The sequence below is a fragment of the Triturus cristatus genome, chromosome 2_1 (assembly GCF_964204655.1).
Source record: "Triturus cristatus chromosome 2_1, aTriCri1.1, whole genome shotgun sequence".
In the NCBI taxonomy this organism is placed as follows: Eukaryota; Metazoa; Chordata; class Amphibia; order Caudata; family Salamandridae; genus Triturus; species Triturus cristatus.
In genome coordinates, this window is record NC_140581.1 from 1,174,639,442 (window position 1) to 1,174,660,377 (window position 20,936).

At 48.4% G+C, this 20,936-nt stretch overlaps 1 protein-coding gene across 3 annotated transcripts in view; it reads left to right on the forward strand.

Annotated features, from left to right (window-relative positions):
• GAK (cyclin G associated kinase) overlaps positions 1–20,936 on the forward strand; it is a 1,898,577-nt gene that overhangs the window by 32,170 nt on the left and 1,845,471 nt on the right. The gene's annotated exons all lie outside the window — the stretch shown is intronic.

Here is a 20,936-nt window from a genome sequence, read left to right on the forward strand (position 1 = left end):
AATTGGCATAATCCAGGCGAGAGATCACTAGGGCTAGAGTGACCAAAATCATAGCTTCTCTGCCCAAGAATCTACTGATCTTCTTTATTCTGCGCAGCTGAAAGAAGCCAGCAGAGACAACCGGACTGATCTGGGCCTTCATGGACAAATCATTACTGATAATGATCCCCAAGCTTTTAGAAGAGGCAACTGGCACAGGGAGATTGCCTAATTTAGGGGGGCAAAAGTTGGAATGCCATGGGTTTGCTAACCCACCCGTAAGAATCAGCTCAGTTTTCTCCGGGTTCAGCTTCAACTGATTGTTCTTCATCCAGTCACTTATGAAAACCATTGTGTCTTGAACATTGGACTCGAATGAAGCAGCATAGTGTCATCCCTGGGTTCAGGGGTGGGTGTAGGGAAACAGTGGGTGGGGAAGTGGGCAACAGCAAAGCCAACAATTGTGTTGGCTCACAGGGTCTGGGGGTGGGAGGGCAGCACTTTTCTTAACAAGCATTGGCATAGCCAATAGGTCTCGCCTTTGGGACCTTATAAGTGTTTAGTTATCCAGCGCAAAATCCTTGGTGCAACAACAAAGTGTTGCATGGCTAAACACTTATACGGTCCCAAAGGCAAGATCTATTTGCTATGCCAATGCTTGTTCTTTCTGCCATTTAAAGCAATATGGGGAGAGTGGTAAGAGTTTGAAGAGGAGTTATGGTCTGGTTGAGGAATACTTAACGTACAGTGTGAGGGGGCCGCTTACGGCCTGTCACCTTTACTTGTGGCTTCTTGGTGAACAGCAGCAACACTGAGCGCTGACAGTCAGGCAAGCATTTGCTTACGTGTTAACTGCAAAAAAGGAAATTCACCACGGAAGGTCATGCACCACTTGTCTTTAACAATACCTTTATTTTTTTAAAACACTAATAAAGAAGTAAAGTATATAAACTCCAACAGGGAAGGAGACTGAACCAGCAGGGCATTAGCTGTAAACCAGCAGGCGAGTGCCATAAAATATAAAATTAAGGCCGATTGAGACATGGAGTAGTAGTTTGTCAAATGGGTAAAGCCAGGATTAAACGTCAAACTTCCTAGAGCCATGGCTAAAAGTTTCTCACTGTACATCTAGCGGTGGAGGTTGGGTGTTTTGCCTGCCTACCTCAGTCAATGGCACACTTTAATTTTTTAAATTTTTTTTACACATTGCATTCATTGCCTTAACGGAACCTATTTCTAAGCACTGCTAATGTTCATAGGTAATAGTTTACAGGCATAAGGAGGTTGTCAGACCTAAGATACTCTTTCATTTTAAGTTAATCGGGTTTCTTTCTTTGTACACTTGACATCCCGAATGTTGCTATCGCAATATGAAAAGAGTTATTACAGGGAGAGGTGAGGGAAAGCAACACAGATACAGCAGGACACAGTTTTGTCAAATCTGTCTCTTTTAGAGATTTGGAGATTAATTTAGGGGAGAATAGAATGGAATGAAGCCTTCAAAAGAACTCCATGACTCATGTTCCTGATCCAGCAATCTGGGATCAATAATTTTTACACAAAGGCCCATTTACTTTACCCAACTAATCCCTTCACGCTGGGTTCAGTGTGATCCAAGATTTATATTCAACTTACCAAATAAAAAATAGTACCTGCTTTTCTCCTTACAATATATATATGGTGATGGTCTTGATAGTTGATTAATTGATGGCAATAATATGCATTTATTGTGAGAAGGTGGCCTGGTATATGCTGTCCACTAATTTAAAGTGGGCACCCTGTACCAGTCCTACGACACTTATGATGTATGAGGTCAAAGATAACCTTTAGAAAGCTATCCTAGTGGTAGCTGTGGAGAGCAGCCTACTGGCTTAATCTTGAAGGAATGTAAAGCAGCTTGTTGTACCAGAATATCACCTCCTGAATGACTAAATGAACGAAGACCCACACAGTAGTTGTATAAAAATATGTATTTATTAATATAACACTCTCTACTAGTCTGTTAACGAGTTTAGGGCACAAGGCACACAATACTGAGTCAATATAACATTCGTAAGTAGCAAAATACACAGCGGGCTCCAGGGGGAGACAGCACTATATACTAAAAAAAATGGTATAACAATCACAACTTGACTAGACACAGTGCCTAGAGCATGTAGAATCGCTGGAAGCCCAAGGAACCACCCAGAGGAGTGACACAGGGAGCCGACGGAGGACGGGTGCAGTGAGGAAACACGACCGTGTGCTCCGTACAATTCTGAGAAAGTCACGTTTGCAAAGTTACAGTTTAAGGACACTTCTACGAGGACTTCGAGCAAACCCTTTGGAACATAGGAGGTTCTAAGGCCAACCCAGCAGTGAGTACCGAGGTACCCGTGTTACCCATCTCAGAGGAGTCCGGTGGAATCCAAGCCTGGATTCTAGGTGAGAAGAACCTGAAAGCAGAGGGGACAGAGTCTGGGTCACTTCAGGTGACCAGGGGCTCGGTAGGCGAATGCCCCCCGATGTCGGATGCTTCAGGTGCGAAGAAGGGTTCCTTGACTCTGCAGCCACTGGAACCAGGAGATGTCGAGGACGACCCGGATCCGGAGGTGAGCTGTCCCAAGCAGGATGTCGAGTGCTGAGGGGTTGATGTCTGGCTGGAGCACCAACAAGCCTTGGCAAATGCAACCCATGCAGTGAGAGTAAACAGGTTACAGTGTGGACCAGCAAGGTCCAGGGGACTCTCAAAGCAATGGAGAGTCAGGGCACGTCTGGAGCAACCAGGTAAGCCCAAGAACAAAGAAGGTGATCCTCTCCAGGACCTACAGGCCAATCGGACTAGGGATCGCGAGGAGACCTCAAGCCAGTTTTCAAAGTACCAGCCCACAGGACACTCGGTGAGTGGAGGCCGGATATCTTCGGTGCAATTACTGCTCGGGGTCAGGACTACATCCAATGCACAATCTCAAGGAATCGCCAACAAGCATATGCACTTGCAAATGTACGCGGTGCACAGGGGTTCAGGTTCACGGCCCCCACGAGGGATACTGGTCTCAGAATCGCTGAGAGGTTATCTACCTCGGGGATCTTCAGGAACCCACCTGCTGTGTTGCTGAAATATTCGGAGTCCTCAGGAGCTCGGGAGAAGCAAACCGGTCAGATGCGTTTAGGTGCCTGCTTCTGCAGAGGAGTAACTCCTTTACCCCAAGGGAGAGTCTTCAGTCGTCCAGCGACGTGCAGACAGTTGAAGTACTTGGTTTCTTCTTAGCAGAATCTAGGCCAGGTAAAATCTAAAGTCCTGTAGCCAGGTAACCCACTTTATACCCATGGTAAGGGGTTGGAAAGATTCTAGGGACCCTCCTAGGGGAGAGGCAGGACAGAGGGGTGGCTACACCCATGTCCTTTGTCCAGTTTCACGCCAGAGCAGGAGCCAATGTCTCCCAGAACCGGTTTGAGCTGGATTATGCACAGGGACACCAAATGTGCCCCCAGTGCAGACTTTTTGGAACTCTGAGTGCAACCACCCAGTCCCAATACACTAAACCCGGTCTGGGAGGTGGTCACACCTCGTCACACCTCCCTGTGACAGGATGCCTATTTGTCATGCCTTCCTCTGCTCGAGCTTGCCTCAGCAGCAGGAGAGCAGAATCGTGTCTGTGGCTGGCAGCGCCCATTTTGTGCTGCCCGGGTCGAGAAAGCTGGTACCGGGTAGACAGGTGACCCACACTTGTCCCTTTGAAGGGGAAGAATCATACCTCCCACACCAGTTACTGGTGTGGAGGTATGATTCCAAGGTGTTTGATACCAAACGCATGTTTCTAAGCAGCCGTTTTAAAGTTAGCATTTTCCGCGAGGTTATAATGCACTGAAACATATGTCTGTCTGCATCACAGACAACCCTGGAGAATGGTCTCCGAAGGCTGCAGAAGGGCTCTACTCATGCAGGGCCACCCTCTCACATAAAAACCGGGCACCCTGCCTTCAGGATTGATCAGGCCTGCCATAGGGGTGGCTGATAGGTTGTGGTTTAGTTAGATATAGTGAACCTATATCAAAGTAAGTGGTGCAAGCACCAGCTTACACAGGTTGCTGTAGCAGATCTGTGGTGTCATTTTGAATGGTCTCTCATGGGTTGCATAATACGTGCTTCAGCCCAGGGGAAGCCTCTGGGGTACCTATACCCTGGGTACATGGTGACCCATATACTAGGGACTGATAAGGGTACCCCAATATCCAATCTGGAGTGTACTTAAAGTACATGCATAGCAATTTAAGTGAGAAAGGCGATAGACTGAGGTCCTGGATAGCAGGATCCCAGTCAGGCTAGTCCAAAAACAGTGTGACATCAGCAAAAAGTGATGGTAACCATAATAAGCAGATACTACTTTCGTACACTAATCAATACTACTAAATAATAACAGACTCCGTATGTAATTTATATGGTTTATCGAGAATAATGTGAAATAAATGCTCATCAAGTATCGTCAAACAATGCAAATCCTAGATTATCACGGACTAAAAGTATTAACAATGTATAGAATCAAACTCTTATCAAATAAACAATGCATTGGAGGAGTGGAGAGGCGAAGTGAGAACGGTTTCAGAGAGAAAATACATTTGCAATTGATTATGCAAAATCAGGATTTATCTATACTAACCCAAAATAGAAATCGGGGAAATCTACCCTCTGGCCAAAGAGTAGCAAGGCCCCTCAAGAAGAGTCGAGTGACCAAGATTAAGTCCGGAATCTGAAAAACAGGTAGGCCTCTATCTGGAAACAGCAAAAGACTACAGCGACAATCTCCTGTTACCTAAGCACCAGCTGACCAACACCTTCCAAACCCCACCCACGGGCAGCTCAATTATACCCTAAAACCTAAATGTCCAACCCACATTTGTTTTAATGAGACCAAACTCTGTCTCTGATTGGTTCAGGATGGGGGTGTACTGTCGCACCACCTTCAGTATGACCATTTTATTCAATGTTCTTTTGTCTTTAACTTTCAGCACTACGACAGATTCTTCCCCAGGAAACAACTTCGAACCACAATCCTAGTACATATTTCCTGCAGCACATTTCATGTTGCAAGTCTTTGCGCTTCCATTGTTTGCCTCTGCCATCTGGAGAAGGAAGTTGCTCACTTCCACTGGTTATCTCATCTTCCCCTGTAGCTTGGCAGTCACACAAATTATTATAAAGGACACACAGCCTTAGCTTTCTCTCTTCTCTGTCGAAACCCTCTTTTGTTCATTGTTAGGAATGGGGGTTTCTAGTTTGCAGAGTTAGGTACCTTTGTCAGGATAAGGGGGATACACTCTTAAAATAACCCCTGCTCACCCCCTTGATAGCTTGGCACGAGCAGACAGGCTTATCTCAGAGGTGGCGTGTAAAGCATTTGTGAACACATACAGTAACACAGTGAAAACACTACAAATGGACACCACACCGTTTAGAAATATGAGTAATCTTTATTTATTTATTTATTTTAGAATGAACAAACATGGTGGCGTTCACATCTACTCGCCTACAACCCTGTGGGCCGGCTACTTTGTATATGACAATCACTGCGTGTCTCAGCGTTTCCCACATCCCGGGGGCCGGGTATCGCTGTCTTATACATACAATAATTCGCCAACGCTGTACGTGAATGCCACCCATCATGTCAACTCGTATAGTCTGTTCCCTAAATGGGAGCACAAAGTTTTCTTCCAGAAAATTCGCCAAACTTGACACCCTCCCCCCCTCCCTCCCTCCACCCTCGAAAGATCCTGTCAGTTGCTCCCAAGGGCTCCCCCTCACACTCAATGCCTGTCCTGGTCTTCTCCTCCCATAGATCTGCTTTACCGAACTAGTGCGCACACAGACCAATTGTGCCCTCCAGCCCTCAATCCGCAGCGTGGAGTGCATGTACCCTTCTATACACAAATAGTAAGAACTCCGCCAGCTGTCATCTAACACCCTTAGCCTGCCTCCGAGTCCGGAGCGAGCGTATCCTTCTCCCCAGCGTCAAGACCTGCACCAGCTACCCCGTTCTTGAGACAGTTCGCATATAATCCCCAAACATTCTTTGGCCTGCTCCTCGGAGGCAGCAGTTCACTAAACGCCTCCGACTGTGTACAGCAATATAGCGCGTCTCGCTTCCGTTGCGCTATTGTGGGCAATGGGCCTCGCATCCAGCACAGAGCAACTCTGCGCTTGGCTATTAGCATGTCCATATCCACCAGCTTTCGCGCTGCCTTTGGGAGCCCCCTCGAGTGTCCCAGCAATGCCACCGCGGGATCCGGTACTGGTTCTAAGCCAGCAATCTGCCGAAATACAGCTTCCCAATATTTAACCACGCCGGGGCAGCGCCACGCCAAATGAATGAAATCTGCCACGGGGTGTGCACACCTTTCACACGCTGACCCCTCACGCAAGCCATATCTGTGCAGCCTGTCCGGCGTGTAATAGACTCTGTTTATAAATTTGAAATGTATAAGTCTATGCTTGCCATGTAGCGATATGCGACGTGTACCCGCACAATAATATGACCACATGGCATCATCTATCACTGTGTCCAGGTCTCGTTGCCAGGCCAAACGGGCCTTGGTATATTTCTGGGATCTCTGAGACATAGCAATGGAATATAACTTGGATGGCATCCTACGAGGGCTCTTGTGTTTAATAAGGTACGACAATTCAAGGACCTCAGGAGGCTCGACCATATCGTCTCCTAGATGCTTTCGCAGTGCGCCTCTAACCCTGTGAAATTGAAACCGCTGCAGCTGTGTGCTGGTCTCCAGTGTCGACGCCACGTCTTCCCACGTTTTTGGCAATACCGTCCTTAAACAAGTCTCAAATATGAGTAACCTTTAAACCAAAACCGGACCAAACAACAAAAATCCACAATACAGTATTAAAAATAAGACTTTCAAATGGTAGAAATAGTTCAGTTCAATGCAAGTTGTAAATGCGAAACTTTGCTCAAAAGTATCTTAGATGCGTCACACAAAGCAGACAAAATGGCCGCTGGGGAGGTGATGCGTTTGCTCCTTACTGTGGCGCAGGGGAGGTGATGCGTCAGTTCCTTACTGCGTGGGGAGTTGATGCGTTTGTTTCTTACTGCGAACCCCAAATAATGCAACAGTCTTTGGCACCTCGATGCGATGCATCGATACGGTACGATGAGCTGCATCGATCCCGTATGATGCGTGTCTTCGTGCAGCCGCACAGCAGGCTTGCGTCGGGATCGGTGCGTCTGCGGCTATTACTCGAGCTGCGGCAGGCGCTGCAACGGTTTTTTTGGCGATGCATCGGGAAATCAGTGCGGATGCGACACACTTTTTCCGTGTTGCGTTGAGCTCCCAAGTGATAAACAGTCTCCAGAGGTCCTAAACAGCAGCAGGCACCTCATTGCAGGGTGGAATTTCCAGCAAGGGAATTCGGGGGAGCTGGTGGTGAAGTCTTGTTGTCCCTGAGACTTCAGAACAGGAGGCAAGCTCAATTTCAAGCCCTTGGAGATCTTTTCTTCAAGCAGGTGACAAAGCAAACAGCAAAATCCTTTTCCTCCTTTCCTTGGCAGCAAGCAGCCACTGCAGGCCAACCCCAGACAGCAAACAGTACAGGGGCAGTATTCCTCCTCAGCTTATCCGGCTCTTCTTCTTGGCAAAGGTTCCTCTTGATTTCCCAGTAGTGATGTAAAAATCTGGGGTCTGGGCCCCTCTTTTTATTCCCCGAAATCCTTTGTTCTCTTAAGGTAGAGAGTGTCTGTACCTATCCAAAACCAGTTCTGGGGGGCACTTTGCAAATGCACAACAACCTCCTTTGTCAGTGTAAGCCCTGGCTTCAGACACACCACAGGGGGGGGGGGGGCGGAGCCGTCATTGTGGAAGGCAGGCACAGCCGTATTCAGGTGAAGATGCTACTCCTCCCACCACTCCAAATGCAGACCAAGGCTATTCAGCCTAGCTCTGACCCATCAGACTTCTGGAGCCACAGTCCTCCAGCCCCTGTCATCCAAAAGTCCGACATGCAATACACAAACGTAGCCGAGGCACACTGGATGGTTAGGCAAGAAAATACCTACTTTCTAAAAGTGGTATTTTCAAACGCAGAATGTAAAAATCACCCTCACTAAAAGATGCATCTTAACATTATGAGTTCAGGCATAATAAACTGTATTTTTCGATCTTGTTCCTCGGGTCAGTTAGGTTTATAAGATATTATAAACTAACTCCCCATTCTGGCCTATGGTAACAGATAGCCTTGCAATAGTGAAAAAACGAAATTGGCAGTATTTCACTATCAGGACATGCCACACACATTGGGGCATGTCCTACCTTTCACATACAATGCACCCTACCCACAGGGGTACCTTGGGCCTACCTTAGGGTTGACTAACATGCAGAAAAGTGAAGGTATAGGGACTGGCAGGTGTGTGCACTTGCCAATTCGACATAGCAGTTCCAGACTGCACACTGGCACAATCAGTGCTGCAAGCCCACCGGCAGCATTTGATTTACAGGCCCTGGGCACACATAGAGCACTGTACTAGGGTCTGACTAGTAAATCAAATACGCCAATCATGGAATCACTAAAACATAACAATAATTTACAGGGAGAGCATATGCACTTTAGCACTGATCAGCAGTGGTAAAGTGCCCAGAGTCAGAAACCACCAACAGGTCATAAAAAAATACAGTAGGAAGGCAAAAAGTTCTGGGATGACCCTGCAAAATGGGCCAAGTCCAACAGTCATTTTATTTTTCCAGCAATTAATTAACCCTCGACTGGCATGCAGCAGAGTAGACCCATGCTTTGCTTTTCTATGTTATGTTATATAAACTTATATCGTGCACAGATACTCCGAGGAGTGTCCCGGCGCGAGCCTGAAAGGGTCAAGTCTGAGTCAGAGGACAGCCCTAGAAGACCAGGGTTTTCAGCCTTATCCTAATGATCGTAGAGTCTTTGAAACCCCGTAAGGCCAGTGGCAATGCATTCCATGCCAGCGCACAATCCGGGTAAAAGAGCTCCCACCCAGCCTCTGGCGATTAAACCGCGGGGTCTGTGCCAGAAGTTGGGAGGAGGAACGCAACTGTCGCACCTGTCTACTCTTGAGTTATGGGGTTAACTGAAGTTACCGCGCATATCTCGGTTAAATGACTGGACTATAATCCAATTTATACTACGCATCTCTGCAGTTTTGGATGGTTATAATGTGTTCTGTCAAATGTTTGCTTTTGGAAATTTGTGATTATTGCCACCTATGGGGTAGCACACATTGCAGTTTCGTGACTGACGTTTGGGGTTCTCTTTCGCTTATCAGCATCCACACACAACCAATACAGCCAGAGTAGCAGCCGAGAGCTGTATTTGTTACACCAGAAGGATGTGATCATCGTAAGCTGAGTAATACAGATGATGACATGTGGTACTCAAGTGGTGCCTCTTTTTAAAGCAAAGATACACCCTGCAGCTGTGCATTATTTATGGATTTTAACAATGCTGCTTGACATATATAAAATCTTCGTTAATAGAAAGGAGTGGCTGCGTTTCGATACAAAAAAATTATAAAGTAAATCTGGGAAACATATATTGAATGCAAACATTAGCCAGCATTGCAAAGCCTGTAGTTCTGGCTCGTATTGAGTCCTGGCTAAAACAATAAAAAAAAAAAACTGCTGCAGTGAAAGAAAAAAATGACCGCTTTGTGTACATAATGCATCTGAGTTAAATCTTTTAATGTGTTATGATTCTGACAACTTCTGCGATAGAAAATTGTTCATCAGAGTTTGCGATGCAAGCCCTTCATAGAAAGCGGAAGGATGCATTAAGAACCAATAACAGGAAGGGGCGAGAGAGATACTCCAGAGTGGAGCCAAAGTCCTTTTTATTACATTTTTTTTTTTATTTTTAAGAATTTCTAGTACAGGCCATGCATACAGCTGTGCAGTCAACCCAGATGTAATTTTTTTGTTTTTTTAAACCGTTAAAGCATATTTGCCCAGCCTCCCCCGGGTAAAATAATGATAAAGTGCGTGAGGGTAATGGCTTCATTCAATAAGCAGTTTACCCGGTTTAAGTTTTAGTCTCCAGCGAGGTCAGTGTAGGGCCTTAGTACAGCTGTGATATTAAGATTTGGGTCCATGGATTTACCTGGCCTGCAGCGGGAGGCCCTTCCCTTATGAGAGTCGAGGTGGATGCAGGAAGGGAAACTAAGTTGAGTACCGACCTGATCAATACAGCACCATGAGGTGCTCAGGGTGTTCACAAGGAGCTGTTTCTAAGAGTTTTCACGTTTTAGAGCATCTTGCCTCTGTACCGTGGCAACAGGTCTAGCCTCTTCCATCCAGAGTCCTGGGTTGTACCTTGATGACTTTAATCCCAGCATTTTATCCTCGTGACCCTTCTCGCGTCTATTCGTAGAAGTTCAAGCTTCATACCCCTACCTGTGCTGGTTCAACCACTAGGCTTTTACCACTAGGTGTGCTGGACCTAGCATTTTACCTCTACTTGTGCCTTATATCACACAGATACAAATACAACCATAGAGGAATAACCAGCATTGGCATAGCCAATAGGTCTTGCTTTTGGGACCTTGCAAGTATTTAGTTATGCAGCACGATATCCTTGGTGCAACAACATCAAGTGTTGCATGGCTAAACACTTATAAGGTCACAAAGGCGAGACCAATTGGCTATGCCAATGCTTGTTAAAATTCCTTTCCTTTCTGTGGCTAATGTAGGGGCTTCCGAAAATGCTCCCAAAGGCTTCCCAGGCGGATCATGTGGCGGTTACGCGCACAACCACGTGCATTCCATTTGCCACCAGCTACTTCCTGCGCGTGCGCCGCCTCACGCATTCAGAGAGATTTAGTAAGGGGCACAAGACCTTAGGAATGCGGTTTATGGCCAGTGCATGTGAGGCATTCAAGCGCGAAGCTGGCATCTGGCATCGGACTTGAAAGCAGCAGACTGCTTTCGCCAGAACTTTCGTTATAACTCACACCCCATATGCTCGTTCCCTCCCACCCTTCCTTTGATGTCCGCTTTTCTTGTTTACAAACCACGCCGCACACTGCTGCACGCCGCACACTGCTGCACGCCGCACACTGCTGCACGCCGCACATTGCTGCGCACACTGCTGCATTACACACTGCTGCCCGCCTCGCACTGCTGCCCGCCTCGCACTGCTGCCCGCCTCGCACTGCTGCCCGCCTCGCACTGCAGCCCGCCTCGCACTGCAGCCCGCCTCGCACTGCAGCCCGCCTTGCACTGCAGCCCGCCTCGCACTGCTGCCCGCCTCGCACTGCTGCACGCCGCACACTGCTGCACGCCGCACACTGCTGCACGCCGCTGCATGCCTCACACCGCTGCACGCCGCACACCGCACACTGCTGCACGCCGCACACTACCGCACGCCACACTGCTGCATTACACACTGCTGCACGCCGCACACTGCTGCACGCCGCACACTGCTGCACGCCACACACTGCTGCACGCCACACACTGCTGCATGCCGCTGCACGCCACACACTGCTGCACGCCGCACACTGCTGCACGCCGCACACTGCTACACGCCGCACAATGCTACACGAAACACTGCTGCACGGCACACACTGCTGCACGGCACACACTGCTGCACGCCGCACACTGCTGCACACTGCTGCATTACTCACTGCTGCATGCTGCACGACACTGCTGCACGCCGCACACTGCTGCACGCCACTGCACGCCACACAGTGCTGCACGCCTCACTGCTGCACGCCTCACACTGCTGCACGCCTCACACTGCTGCACGCCTCACACTGCTGCACGCCTCACACTGCTGCACGCCTCACACTGCTGCACACCGCACATTGCTGCATTACACACTGCTGCATTACATACTGCTGCACGCCGCACACTGCTGCACGCCGCGCACTGCTGCACGCCGCGCACTGCTGCACGCCGCACACTGCTGCACGCCGCACACTGCTGCACGCCACACACTGCTGCACGCCACACACTGCTGCATTACTCACTGCTGCATGCTGCACGACACTGCTGCACGCCTCACACTGCTACACGCCTCACACTGCTACACGCCTCACACTGCTACACGCCTCACACTGCTACACGCCTCACACTGCTACACTAAACACTGCTGCACGCCACACACTGCTGCACGCCACACACTGCTGCACGCCACACACTGCTGCCTGCCACACCCTGCTGCCTGCCTCACCCTGCTGCCTGCCTCACCCTGCTGCCTGCCTCACCCTGCTGCCTGCCTCACCCTGCTGCCTGCCTCACCATGCTGCCTGCCTCACCCTGCTGCCTGCCTCACCCTGCTGCCTGCCTCACCCTGCTGCCTGCCTCACCCTGCTGCCCGCCGCACGCTGCACACTGCTGCACGCCGCACACTGCTGCACGCCTCACACTGCTGCACGCCTCACACTGCTGCACGCCGCACACTGCTGCACGCCGCACACTGCTGCACGCCGCACACTGCTTTTATGCGAGTTTGTGCTACTGACATTGTAAATGACAATGCCTTTTATTTGTTTTAAAACCAAAACATAAATAAAAGGCATTGTAATTTTACAATGCCAACAGCTCAAACTCTTATAAATGCGAGACCTATTGCATTGCAAATGCTTGTTGACTGTGTGTTTTAAGCACTTCCCACAACTGAACAAGTTTTGCTTCATTTGATTCAGCAAAAGAAAAACAGTACAGAGGTGGAGTTGAGGTTGGAAGCCAACATTTACTACTATATTTTTAACAAACGTTGCACACTTTATTGAAAACAATGCATTTTTTGCATCAAAATCGGAATGAACATATTACACTCATTGTGGTACATGCTTCACGGCTGCTCAAAAACGACCAAGATTTTGGTCCCAGAGCGCTTTTACATAGCACCAGTTACGTTACAGGAGGACACACGTTCATTTTTTGTTAGGCACGGGGAGATTAAGTGATTTGCCCAGAATCACAGGATGTTCAGCGTCACTACCGAGACGCGAACCCAGTTCCCCAGGTCCGAGGTCGAGTGCCCTAGCCGTTAGGCCGACTCCTCTCCTACACTCACACTATAGTGTTCTACAAATATATGTACCAAATCTTTAACCTTCTTTTTACTTCAAACTTGACCAGTCGGTTATTCCACATTCTTACTCCTCTAGACGGTGCTGCTAGCTGCTTCTATGGTCCCATTGGTAACTCCTCCATTCGAAGTCCTGTAGGCAGTGCTGCATCTGTGTGTCTGTTCCCAGTGGTAGTTCCTCATTCCTTGTCCTAGAGACAGTGCTGCTAGCTGTGTCTCTGGTTACAGTGGTAATTCCTCATTCCAGTGGCGGCTGGTGACATTTGAAAGTGGTTAGGTGTAAACTTTCTGTCTGAGTGTACAATTGGCGAGCGAACGCAACGAGCGAGCCCGAACCACCTACAGGGGGTTTGGGGGGGGTTCTTCCCCCGAGAAAATTTAGAAAAAAGAGTGGGCAAATGGTGCATTTTCAAGCAAATTTGAGAAAACAGGAAGGTGTCAACCACTCTGAGTCTTCGACTCAGCACCAACATTGAAAAATAAATTAAATAAACAGGCAAGCCTTTATGTAAAGGTTAACGGAAGTTAAAAAAAGATGCAATTAGGTTATCCTGCACTAACTTTCATAACACCTTTTTAAAGACATCTTGCAGCAAAAACGTAAAAATGATGATCTCTTCAGAGTTTAAAAAGTGTATTTCAGTAACATACAGAACCATTTCACCTTAGTACATCACCTATCGGAGCCTTGAAGTTCATTTTTTTAAAGCAGTAGTTTCAAACATTATTTTACTTCCATTCTTCCCTCACCACAAAATCAGTAGTGAACTAAAATGTAAGTCAGTTTGGGCCTCTCTGGATAAAAACCCACATAATTTCACTCATTTCGTGGTTAAAATATACCTCATAATAGCAAGCTGCACACTTTCTTCCAGCCAAGCCACCAGCTAAGATGTGGCTGCAAGCAATAAAAGGTGCAAATAATCACAATAGTGTCAAATAATGTCAGAAAGAAACTACCCTTTGAGATCCACTATACCCATTTAAAAACAAATAGAAAAACTGTGTGCTCAGCCTCTTTCAGCTCCCAACTCTTAAGCGCCCCTCCACCACCCCCGGGAATGCCTACTTGAATAATGCAAGTGCCTTTTCATGCCTACACACACAAATGACAAGGGGACTATGGCGCTTACACACGGAGGTAGGTAGATGTGTGTCAACAGAGAGGGCAGTTAAAGTATGCAACACACATCTGACACTGGTATGCCACACATACATAAGATACAGCTGGGTGGTACCCCCTCACTTTTCAGCCCATGTAACACACATAAACCCACAGACATAATCAAGAATCCAACAAGGCCGAACCCCTGGCCTTTCCCAAACCATGCTGCCTCGCAGCTCCCTCGGCTACTACCAGGTGTACCCTCTCAAGAAGACACTCGCATCTGGTTCCTCAGATACTTCCAACAGCCCCAGTCTCACCTTTGATACTCACAAGGCCTTAAGTCCGCCTCTTCCATGCAGCTGCCACTGCTAAGACGTACCTGTCCACAAACCTTAGATACTCAACTAACATCCACCAACCTTGAGGATAGCAACCCTCGCCCCATCAGATACAACACCTCACGCCAACGCCCACCGCCATACTCAAAGCTGCTCTGCCACCCCATCAGACGCTTACCGCAGCTCCTGGTATACTCTCATCTACCCTCCGCCATCGGATACAGCAGTTTCGGGTCTGTCTCGAAATACTGACTACTGCGCACCTTCGCAATGACAGCTGCTCCGGCAACCCACTAGATACTCACAGCTGCATGGTCCATTCTGGCAGTCCGTCGGGTACTTGTGCTAACCTCCTCCGACTGCAGTGCACTAGGTCCCCGAAGCAGCGGCAAGATGCCAGGCAGGCATGACAGTGTGCCCGGCACAGGCTGCAGAGCAGCACCGCGAACACCCAGAGGGGCAGGCCGGGCCACGGGATTTCCAGCAGCCGCTGTTGGTCCGAGCTGGGTCCCAGGTGGCTAACATGCGGGCATGTCCAAACCTTCCAAAATGTCAACTCCACAATAAACTGACTGTGGCCTTTGGTGTCACCAGTTTTACCTGCAGCATTTCCATAATGAACCGAGGAAAGTCGGGCTGCTCCGCCGCGCCTGCAGGTCAGACTGCGGTCCACAGGGTAGAATAAATATTTGCAGGTTTCGGGCGTACAGAATTAACTAACATTGTGTAACATTTTCGCTTTGACTCTAGGGCATTAAAGAAACCTTCTCACTCAAGATTTCTTGGAATTCAAATCAGTGTCTTATATAAGGAATATTTTGCAATATGAAGCTAAATAGAAGGCCCCCAGGATGGAACCACATCGCTGCCAGCGGGTGAGATCCCCGGGGCTCCTGTGCTCCCGAGCCTCCTGCATGTACGGTTCCACCAGCCTAAAATGAAGGGGGCGTCACTGGCAACCCCTCTCAGCCAATACTGATGCTGCTCCAGCAGCGCCAGGATTGGCTTAGCAGGGATACTTGCCGCCCATTAGGAGACTGAGTGTTGCGGCGTTGATCAACCCTCGCTCTTGGGGGAGCACATCAGGGCATTCCTCAGTGACCGTTATAAAACACTGGGTATGCAACTGGAACGATAGACCCCTACCATTTGTGTGTTGGCTGGAGAGATTGGAGGAAGCGGTTATGACACTTAGTCTCTGGAGCCTGATCATGGCCCCACTAATGAGAAAGATCTACATTCCACAGTCTCATGGCAGACAGGACTGAAATTTAGGGGAGACATCAGATTTTCAATGGGAGAACCTTTGAACCGCCCCCAACTTCAAAGGCACACTCCAGTAGAACGACTGGTGCCATACTTCATCACGGGGTGAGATACGTCTATTGAGATTTAGAACCTGAGAACCTGTACTACGTGGTGCACACTGCCAGAAGACACTGTTGTGCACAAGGAGGATTACTGCCATTGAAAGGGACCGCATGCCCTTCCTGAATAGTGCAAAAACAGTTGATGGACAGAATGCAGAACAATGTCATACATTCACCCCAGTACAGAGATCTGGGCCTAAATCCATCGTTTTTTTGCTCACCATGCCGTTCCAGTTTGAACCCAGCCATATGCAAATCAGTCTTGACCCTGTGCCTCATGGGAACAGTCCAGCCCAAACTGCCAAGCTAGGTCCTCCCTGGACTGGAAATAAGCATCCTAGGACCGGTTTTGGGGTTTCACCCCTCTTCAGCCAGGATAGCTTGATTCCAGTGGCAAGGAGAGCACAGGACCCACGTCTGGGCATACCCTTCCCACTCGGGGTGACAAATGCAAAAACAACAGTTGATGGACAGAATGCAGAACAATGTTTTACATTCACCCCAGTACAGAGATATGGGCCTAAATCCAGCGTTTTTTTGCTCACCATGCCGTTCCAGTTTGAACTAAGCTATATGCAAATCAGTCTTGACCTTGTGCCTCATGGGAACAGTCCAGCCTGAACTGCCAAGCCATGAGGCACAGGGTCAAGACTGATTTGCATATGGCTAGGTTCAAACTGGAATGGCACGGTGAACAAAAAAACGATGGATTTAGGCCCAGATCTCTGTACTGGGGTGAATGTATGACATTGTTCTGCATTCTGTCCATCAACTGTTGTCGTAACCGTGGTAGAGCCTCATTCTACCTCTTGAGGCATTGCTGAACTTGCTTCTGGTGTGAGACTGGAACTGTCTGGTGTGACTAAATCGATGTGCACTGGACGTTGTGCCTCATTTCCAGGGTGGCACACAATTTACAACTTTTCTTTGTGTGTGACCGGAGCTGTCTGGTGCAGCCAACATCGCACGTGCCAAACGTTAAGGCTCATTTCCAAGGATGTACGGAATTTGCAACTCTTCATTGTGTGTGACCAGAATGGTCTGGTGTGACCCCCTATCATCGCACATCCGGCGTTGTGCCTTGATTGCCTGGGTGTGACACTGATCAACGTGACCTCCTTCCGAGACTTCTCCCCTACTTTATTGTACATCCATCTACTGTTCCCTTACTTTACACTCCGCGCGGCAGACTAAATGCCCCCTCTTCACCCGGCCTTCCCCAGCGACCTTCCCCAGCGACACTGTGTTGTCCGGTAGTAATTCCCGGCTCAGGCCTGGGTGGTGAGAGTGACTGATTAGCCTGGAGGAGCGCTTTTGAGCACGATCAGAAGTGGGTCAAGTGACTGCGTGACCGCCCCCTGTGCTTCACAGAACTGGACTGCTGTCTGAAGGCCCTTTGGGATCCCTTTGGCGTGACCGTCTATTGCCTCGGCCCGTGTCAGCTCCACATCCTGTGGGTGAACTTCTTGAGGGGTTGCCAAACCCCTTTTGCCACCTGCCTTCTAATTGACCTTGCTGCCTACCCCACCTGCTTCCTTGGACCCTGACTAAGAGTGACGTCAGCCGCGTGCAGCTTAGTGCCTGGGGAGGGGAGGAGGTTGGAGGGGGTGTCCCCAAACTGTGGGTGTAGGGTAGTCGGGGGTGAGTTGGAGGGAGGCTTGGGAGGCTTGGAGCCACAGGGTCTGTAGTGTGTAACCAATTTACCTGCTGGGTATCAGTGCACCACATTAGGGTGCTGAGTGTGTATGTGTGCGAGCGCCTCCGTAAGGACTTGTCTGATATCCATGGCATCCCGAAGTGGAGGAGTGAGTGTGTGTGTGTGTGGGAGTGACAGTGGGAAACCACCGGTCGTTCACAACACTGGACGGCGGTTTGCCTGATAGATTGATTCCTTGCCAGAATAGTATTACGTGTGACATTGGTTTTAACCACATGGCCTCGGCCAGCGGTGCTGCTAAAAAGTGTTATAATTTGTGGTATGCTCATGTTTCTGATATTGTTGTGAACCGGGATGCATCCTATACCTGTGTGGTATTGAATTATAAGAATTCCTAGGGTGGGCCTGGTGTGGACAAAATATTGCACCTCATAAGGGTGCTGGTTGGGGTGTAGATTAGGATCTTTACCTAATATTACTGATGTTTGAACATGGCTGGGCCTAGTACAGCAAGTAATAATTCCCAATGTGATTTATGCTCAGAAATACATGATTCTTATGTTGTGTGGATTATTGTGTGTGTTGAATACAGACTTTATTTACCTACATCCCGTGTGAAGTCTCCTTTGTGACGCTGAAGGTATTTATTGTGTGTGCCTTTGCTTTACACATTGCCTCTGTGGTAAGCCTGACTGCTCAGTGCCAAACTACCCAAGGGTGAGCGCAAGTTATACCATGTTTGTAATCACCCGCCCTGATGGGAATGGTGGGTTCTGCCTGGCTGGGGAACTGCCTCAGCCAAACAGAAAGTTCCGGTTCCAACAGAAGGTATACATGATGGGCCTATCTTCAAGGTCCGGTATTTGAGCCGTGGACCGAGTGTGCAAACACATATTTCAAAAGTGGTTGTAGTTGCCAAATAGTTGTGCCTGTTGTGTGAAAGCAGCAGTGCTTGCGGTGAGGCATGCAGACATTTCTATTCAAAGATTATTTATTATTATTTTTAGTTTTTAGCTAGACCCAAAGGTATCAGGGCGCTTTGCATGTTATGTGATAACGTTTACAAGGGATACATGAGGGGATTCATAAGACTCATAGTTGAACAATACAGCATTAAAGACTCGCACTGCTACCATGGCATGAGGTCTCTCCTAGGTCCTACTGCACTTCGAAGCAGGGAGAACCACTGGCCTACCTCCCATGGGCATCTTTGAGCCAGGTCGGGCCAGGCCATTGCTCTCGTCGCTTCCTGCTGAATCACTGTGGGATCTGGGACCATTTGGCTAGTCTGACATTTACGTACCCAGATTTAGTTTTCCGCAATAAGAAATAGGAGTAGATGTGACGCGTGGAATGGAGGTAACATTTACACGTATGTGTTTCCTTGAAATGAATTCTGGTACTTGTAGTATGTTGAATATTAACTGTGCGAGAATGCAAATAGCGGAATACAAAGGGAAAATCACCAGACATGAAACAACTCCAACGACTCCTTCTCTGCACCCATGCGAACTGGTAATTATTTAATACAAACAGGAAAATGTAGTGTGTGCATTGACTTATCTGGGATGTTGTGCAGCCCTAACTGGAAATCACAGAAGCACAGTGCAGCTATGTCAGGGAAATACATAGGATGACAGGGCGGCGGTGGCAGTAGATCATGCTGGCATCTTTGATGAGTACACTGCCGTTGGGTATAAAGGGTTGCATTTATTTACAAAACCAAATGACAGTACTTTGGGCTACTAAAATGATTCTGATGGGAAAAGACACATTAAATGCTAATTGTGATAAAAACACTAATGGGCAGAACATTAACAGACCATCCTCGGCAACTGCCTAGCTCAGAAGCAACCCACACAAGCGCAACTCAGAGGAAGAAACTAGGAATACCAACACACACTGGCCGAGCAACCGATACAAGCATCGAGAGGTAAACTCTAAGAATGGGCGGAGTTCCACAGGGCAAAAAAGCTGCCTGCGCTACGTGGAGTTCCGCAAGCGCTGGAGTGCGTTAGGGTCATGCTGTTCATGGTGATTTTGAGCATTGGGTGTTTATCCCGTGCTGTAAAATCATTGCGAACTACACCATGCGCAGCACAAGAGGGTGCAGCTTGCTTTCTGCTGTTCGAGTAGATTTTCTATTCGAGTGGCAGCTTTCTCAATGTGAACAGAAGGTTTCTCAACGCGAGTGGTCGCAACCTGCCGCGACCACGGGCAATGAGAAATCTCGCCCTGAGGTTGATTTTCCTCGCTCGTGCTTTCTAACTTGACATTGGCGAGCGCGAGTGCGGAAAAAAACTCTTCTCTGCATTGCGGAGCGGAGTATTTGGGAACTCCTCCTGCTCCGTGGAGTACGGAAAACTCCGCAAACAGAGCGGAGTTCACCGCCCAGGGTTAGTGAACTCCAGAATGCCAACTCATGGACGTCATTTAGGGGTCACAGCTGCAACCCCGGTCTTGCCCTTTGCTACCCCTAGCACTGCCTTTGCGACCCTTATTCTCAGAGGTAGCCAATACAGAGCCAGGAACACAGAGGCAGCTGGTGCTCCACTCTTTATTTTCTGTCCTTTTTTTATTGCACCAATAGTAAATAAATTAAATGGAGTTAAATAAGAAACAATATGCCTTTCCATGGCAGCTAAGGTAAGTAAAAAAATGCTTTTAAATGTATGTTGTGTGCATGCTTGTGGGTGAGTGTATTTATGTGTGGGAGAGGGTATATGAGTAAATTTGTGTGAATTTGTAAGTATGTGTGAGTGAAAGTGGAGGTCAAAGGGCATGTGATGTCACTTCTGCTACTCTTGGCATTTCGGTGAATTAACGTACATGTGTCAACCCTGCCCTGACAATCTCCTCTCATATAACCATGGGCAAAATAACCATTCTGGTCAGTGGCGTAGCTAGCCCTTGTGCTGCCCGTGGCGGTCACTGCTTTTGCTGCTGGCGGCAGGCGCCTGATAGGGGGTGGGGGCCTGCTGCAGGTTTCTGCGTTGGAGGCCGCATGAAAGAGGGGGATGGGGGTGGTTGCCGCCACCCCCAAAACTCTTGATGCCTGGGGCTACGACACTGATTCTGGTAACACCATAAAAAGCTGAAGAATTCATATTGAAAGCACTCTGCACGCAGGCAAAACTCAGCTAAGCATCTGAATGCACACCACAGCTTTACAAATGCACTGGTCCATCACACATATCTTACACAGTCGGCGGGTGGGTCAAAGAGTATCTTAGGGCAGTAGAAGATACCTAATTCCTATGTCCTCCCGCCATACTATACCATCTAGAATGAAGGGCACCTGGGCACTCCTTCCTCAGACGGCATGCCCAGTGCCCGCAAAACTGACCAGAAAGAGCTTGGGGGTGGGGACATGCAACTTGGCCAGTGGTTTTGTGAAATTTGTGAAAGCGGTTTTATCCAAGCTGCTAGTTGG